General features: G+C 47.5%; 1 pseudogene; it reads right to left on the bottom strand.

The window, feature by feature from the left end:
* Positions 1 to 5178: 5178 nt before the first annotated feature.
* LOC122470002 lies at positions 5179 to 6237 on the bottom strand (annotated as a pseudogene).
* Positions 6238 to 6837: the final 600 nt, after the last annotated feature.

Genomic DNA, 6837 nt, shown 5'->3' with positions numbered 1-6837 from the left:
AGCCAGATGCTCAACCAACTGAGCCACCCAGGCACCCTGCAGGAAGAATTTAATAGAGGGCTCTCAGAATTGATGGAAAAGAAGAAGCCCTGTAAGTGTACCTGCACGTGTGAGTGCACACACATATACCCGCACACACATCGACTGCTTTCTTTACCTCTGGCACATTTTTCACTGATGGACTAGTCCTAGGAAAGGCCTCTGTCAGATGCCTTTTCTTAGAGGAGCACTGTTGTTTGGCACAGGTTCATTTGCAGAGCTGTGGCTTGGCTGTATTCCACAGCCTAGGCAGCGTCAGGCTTGTGAGTGAATGACCCAGTGTGGAAGAATGGTATATTTGCTGGATGGGGCTGTAACGTGCCTCAGGAGACAATCTTTGCCATTTCTTCTTCTTTTTTTTAATGTGTATTTATTTTTGAGAGAGACAGAGACAGAGACAGTGCACGAGCGGGGAAGGGGCAGAGAGAGAGTGAGACACAGAAGCCAAAGCAGGCTCCGAGCTGAAAGCACAGAGAACCAACGTGGTGCTTGAACTCACAGACTGCGAGATCATGACCTGAACTGAAGTTAGACACCTAACCCACTGAGCGCCCCAGGCACCCCAAGTAATCTTGGCCATGTCTGAACCCTGACTCGGATGTCCCGAGAGCTTGTCCTCTGCTGAGTGAGGCCAGGGTGCCTGCATCTCACCAGGGCTTGGAGTGAAATACAAACCTTGGTGGCTCTGTCCTCAGTGAGGAAAACCAGGCCAAGGTTCCCTGAGGTTTTCTTCATAACAGGAAAGAGGCTGTGTATTCCAGGTGTTGTTGCTGTCGTTTCGGTAATTAGGGTCAACTGCTGAACACCTTTCCCTACTTGCCTTCACTTCTACCTAAAAAGGCAGGAATGAAGAAATCTAAAAGACCGTATGTTGAATCCACTGTGTCTTTGGTGATGGTACAAGACAGCCTAGTGAACCAGGACTGATCCTTGCTCTGGGAAACATTGCTATCCGCCCACACCAATGAATGTGAATCCCCACCAGACTGGAGCCAATGGTGGAGGTGTGCGCGGGTGGCCATAGGGGTGCCAAGGAGGACAGAGGGAAGATAGGTCGGGGCCGGAGACCCAGACCAGCTAGAGGGCTCACCCTCAAGGGAGTGGTTAGCCATTCAAACTACAAGGTTCCAAAGATTGTGGGTAGCTCTGGATGGATCTGGCAGGGACATGAACTGAGTCTACGTGGAAGTTCCTGTTCTTGGGGCTCAGCCTGCTGATCAGGGCCTGGAGGCAGAGGCCCCGTCATGTGAATGTTGTAAAGACTGGGATTTCTGGAGAGACCCTCAGGTAGGGTCTGGGAGAACAAGTTCAAACTTACCACAAGCTTCTTTAGCAAAAAGTCTGGAAGATAACTCAAGGGCTCTGGAAGACATCCCCAGCTCCACCTGGCAGGGATTAAACTGGGAATGTGGGAATACTGGTCCCTGAACCCTGGCTGGGCCCAGCAGCCTCCAGAATTGCTTTCACTTAATTGCAGTCTCAAGGTCGGGCCATCACCCTGATGTGGATGAGGACATTCCCTATGTGACACAGTCTTTGCTTTATGGGCACCCTCAGGAGAAATGTGACCTACTTGAAGAACTGGCACTTCTCAGTATGAGACTTATTTTTATCTTAAGGACACTGTGAACCAAGGAAGCTTCTCTCAGTGCTGGAAGTTTCTTAAAGTCAGGTGAGAATATTAAACCTGTTTATAGGGCTTTAAAGTAAGCATTTTCATATTTACTAATTCCTGGCTCCATTCTTTATTTTTATCCTTACTTCATTCTTTCCTTTTGACCTGCTTTTTGCTTAAGTTGCCCTCTTGCATGTTATGCATCCTTTTATTCCCCTTCCAGGGGTGTGCTAGAGCCTTTGAGGTTGTTAAACACTCTATTCAGGAATTTTATGAGCCCCTGGTTAAACAGTTGAGGGCTTGAAATCAACCATGGTGGGAGTATTTACACCACAGACATAGGCAGACACTACAAAATAGTTTCTTTTTTTTCTTACAGAAAACTAGTTTACCAGCATATCACTGTGTCTCTCTTATCTAGAAAAGGTAGAGTCTTAATAAATATGTTTTTAAAAGTACTAGTTCTAAAAGTATTATGAAATAGCTATGTTATTTAAATATTATGTGTGTGTGTGTGTGTGTGTTTTAAGTAAACTCTACTCCTAATGTGGGGCTGGAGCTCACAACCCCAAATCAAGAGTCATATGCCCTATGGTCTAAGCCAGTGAGGCACCTATTATATGTGTTTCTATTTTTTATTTTTATTTTTCAAAGTTTTTATTTTATTTATTCTGAAGAAAGAAGAAGGGAGTGCATGTGCGTGCATGCACACACACACACACACACACACACACACACACACACATGCAGGGGGGCAGAGAGAGAGAGAGAGAGAGAGAGAGGAGAGAGAGAGAATTCCAAGCAGGCTCCAAACTGTCATGCTATCAGCGCAGAGCCCAATAAGAGCCCAACGCAGGGCTCAGACTCACCAATGCGAGATCATGACCTGAGCTGAAATCAACAGTCAGCTGCTTAACTGACTGGACCACCCAGGTGCCCGCCCCCTCCCCCCTTAAATCTTAGGAACAGTGGCCCTGTTTTGGGGTCCAAAAATGTTTCAAGTATAAATAAATTTATGAGATTGCTTTTGATTGATGGCAAGGGAGAAATGGGATTCATCCAAAATGTGCCTTCTAGTCAACTTGGCTATCATGCAGCTGTTCTAAAAAGGAGGATCTTTATGTATGTGGATGTGCTGAAAGCTGTTTACGTTTCTGTTTATCACATTTTAAGTTATACCCTGGTGGAGCTAAGATTTTGGTAAATCTAGCAGTATTAGAAGCAAGTTGATATCCCATTCAATGTGTGATGGTTGCTAAGGGACCATTCAATGCAAATTAGAAGTAATAATAGCTCTGGTTTAAAAGGGCAGAGAATTAGGACAGGGAGGGGAAAATGACTCCCTACAGAAGACGAGAGTTTTGCGGTGACAAATGTGGATGCCTGACACACAACACTTTCTGCTCTGTCCTGTGATAGAGAGGCAAGGAGGAATGGGGACAGCACAGGGACAAGGATAGCTACAGTGACTCCTGGCAGGGGCTTCCCTTGGAATAAGCGCAAATAGCTACAGAAAGCATGTTTGTTATCCAGAGTTGGCAGCTCAGCAATTGCAAACTTCGGCAACAGCACGAAAGAGAAGAGGAAAAAAAATTCTCTGGCAGTCAAATTGTAACTCCTGGGCCACAAACAACCACACCAAAGGCTGCTGGAAAGTGCCCCAAACCTGAAGATCCCCCAAAGGCATTGCAATGAGCAGGTTCATTGACCGTGGAAGAGCTAGCAAAGACTGCGCTTTTACTGCCAGGCGCAGGCCTGCACTAAAAAACTCTTCCCTCCTATTAACCCATTCAGCGCCCACAATGGACAAAGAAACTGATGCACAGATGGGTGAAGTCCCTGCCTGAGATGCTCCGTGAATAAGAGGAGGAGCCAGGATTTGAGTCTGTGCTCTCAACTGCCCAGATCGAACAAAGAAGGATGTGGATGGTGGTGGTCTGAGATGGCAGTGTGCAGGGCATGGTGAAGAGTGAGGACGTGAGGAGCCTGAGAACGGTAAACGAGACAGGCCAATGGTAGATCGAGGGGTGGGGCTGAGACGGCACAGTTCAGGAGGTCTACAGCCGGAACCAGAGGGAGACAAAACCTACCTCCCAAACCTAGATGATTTGCTATCCCCTGGCCAAATAGCACAATATCCTGAGGCCATCTCTGAGCCCTCGTGCTGTTAAAGGCCGCCAGAGGTGTGGCCTTTGAGGTTTTGGGGCAGTTAGTGAAAGGGCCAGCCAAGGCTTGCTGTCTTCCCTTTAGTAGTTCGGTGTTGAGAGAGAGAGAGCCCAGGCAGTTTCTAGAGGGGACCATGCTGAGCTAGCTGCATGTCGGGAGTAGTGACCTATAATCCACGGGGTGGACTGTCATCACACAGGGGACCCTGCTGGGCAGGGCATTGGGACAGAGATTCAAAGCTCCTGAGATAGTCAGGAGCAAACCCAAAACTGAGCTGAACCTTAAGGGAGAACATGGGAATCTCCATGTAATTGGAACGGAGTGAGCACCACAAAGTGGTCGGATGAGCACAGCCTTGTTCCTCCTCGTGAACGCCATCTATTTATCCCTGAAGACCACTACCCTTATCAAAGAGCACCGGACACCATGCTCTTTCTGATGCCGGCAGGCCAGGTCCAAGGACCCAGAGGGGGTCACAGGACCAGCCAGGAGGGTCCTTAGCTTCACAAAGAATGGAAATCAAACATGAGCCAGCAGGAAGTGAGAGCAGAGTTTATGGAAGATATGGAGCAGATACAGATGGGGCTTCAGGGAGACTCAGGAAAGGAGCGTGAGTCTTGTCTTTGTTCAGGGTCTTGGGTTTTTACTGAGGATGGTGCCTGGTGTACATGTCCTCTCAGGCACGTTCTAACCTCTAACCGGTTAGAACAAAGACAGGGGCCCATGTGTCATTCCCTGGAGTCAGGGTGCCTTGGCGTGGAGACGTCTAGCTCCGGTGGTCTGGAATATGCCTATGATAACTTTGGTCATTCTCACCTGGTCCTTCCTTCCATGTTATCTATCCTAGAGAAATCATTAACTCCTCATCCCACTTACAAGGAGGACATACACTATTTACGTTGCAAGGCATGTGTAAAGTTGGGGGGGGGTGGTGCAGGTCGTAGCAAGAAAAGGAGCAAAAGGCAGATATTTATGGAGTCCTTCAGTTTCTCTGCGTCATTACTAGCTGAGAAAAATCTTTGTGGATTACTGGTCAAGTAATTATAGATTAAACCACCACACAAACACGCCAGGGGCTAGACCTTGTTTTGTTTGAGGAGCTCTTGTGGCTCGTTTTAGACAGAGCCCTGACTTCTGCCAAGTGACTCTGGTGTTTTCAGCAACACTGAAGATAGGCTCTGGCTCTGGAGGAAGTGAGCTGGAGGTCAGTGGCCTCCCCTCCGAGCCACCTCCTCCTACAGGACCCAGGTCTTCAGAGAAAAGTTTGCTCTCTCTGTTTATTTTATTTTTGTAACTTACTTATTTTTAAAGATTTTTTTTGGAAAGAGAACTTTTTATTATTTTTATGTACAGAAAATTCAACAGCATCCACTTAGCCCAGTGTGGTGGCCAGTTCTTTTTGCCTTTTCCCGCTTGGCAATGCGAGCCACTGACTTAGGACCCAGGATGTTGTCTCTCTGGTGGCTGGTGGTGGTAGATCTCATCATATTTGTCACTGTAATTGGTTCTGATGGCTTCCACCAGTTTAGCCAGAATTCCTTTGTCTTCCAAGTTAATCTGTGTGACAACGGTGCAGGGCTTCCTGTGGACCAGATGCCCCAGCCTGGCCTTCCCCTTGATGATGCTACAGGGAACCGCCACCGTTTTTTTTTTTTTTAATGTTTCTTTATTTTTGAGAGAGAGAACACCAGCAGGGGAGGAGCAGAGAGAGAGGGGGACAGAGGATCCAAAACGGGCTCCGCACTGACAGTGGTGAGCCCGACGCAGGGCTCAAACTCACAGTTCGTGAGACCATGACCTGAGTTGAAGTCAGATGCTCAACTGACTGAGCCACCCAGCTGCCCCAAGGGAACCTCCATCTTACAACACAGGGCAGGCAGGAAGACAACCAGTTCAATGGGATCCACATCATATACAATCATTACCAGCTGAGCCTTCGTATTTCCCACCAAGGTGGTGACAGTATTAACTCCAGCTTGAGGGATAGGCAGCCTTTTAGTGGGGACATCCCCTTTGCTGGCAGCTTTCATCTCAGCCCGGGCCAACAATCTCTGCTTCTCTCGCTCTCTCTCTGGTCTGTATCTGTGGGCCAGCTTAAGCAGTTGAGTAGCTGTTTGGTGGTCCAAAGCCTGGGTGAACTGGTTAATTACGGAAGGCACTTTTCGACATTTATAGAGAATAGTCCTTTGCCACTGCAGCCCGTGGCATTTGACAGAGCTGGTGAGGCCCTTTTGGGCTGGATGTCCTGTCTGATGCCAAAATTCTTGGGCCTTCTCTCAAACAGGGGAGTGACCAGCTTCTTGGCCTCTTGCTTCTTCACAACAGCAGAGGCCAGGGCCACCTTCTTCCCCTTGGTCTTCTTTCCTTTCAGCATCTTGGATGGCTAGAGGAGAGAGAAAAGAAAAGAGAATTGTAGGTAATATCAAGATTATTTATTTATTTATTTACTTATTTATTGTTAATTTTTTTAACATTTATTTTTGAGAGAGACAGAGAGAACATGAGCAGGGGAGAGGCAGAGAGAGAGGGAGACACAGAAACCAAAGCAGGCTCCAGGCTCTGAGCTGTCAGCATGGAGTCTGACGCAGGGCTTGAACCCACAAACAGTGAGATCATGACCTGAACTGAAGTCTGGCACTTAAATGACTGATCTACCAGGTGCCCCTGTTTTTTTATTAAAAAATTTTTTTTAGGTTTATTTATTTATTTTGAGAGAGAGAAAGAGAGCATGCAAGCAGGGAAGGGGCAAAGAGAGAGGGAGAGAGAGAATCCCAAGCAGGATCCACGCTATCCACACAGAACCCAATGCAGGGCTCCATCCCACAAACCATGAGATGTATGTACCTGAGCCAAAATCAGGAGTTGATCACTTAACTGACTGAGCCACCCAGGTGCCCTAAGATTTTATTTTTAAGTAATCTCTACACCCAGCATGGGTCTCAAACTTACAACCCCGAGTTCAAGAGTCGCATGTGCCACTGACTGAGCCAGCCAGATGCCCCCTCTCTCTTTTTAAA

Source organism: Prionailurus bengalensis, chromosome D3 (genome assembly GCF_016509475.1).
Source record: "Prionailurus bengalensis isolate Pbe53 chromosome D3, Fcat_Pben_1.1_paternal_pri, whole genome shotgun sequence".
NCBI lineage: Eukaryota > Metazoa > Chordata > Mammalia > Carnivora > Felidae > Prionailurus > Prionailurus bengalensis.
The sequence above is the reverse complement of the archived record's forward strand: the minus strand, read 5'-3'. Positions and strand labels throughout refer to the sequence as shown.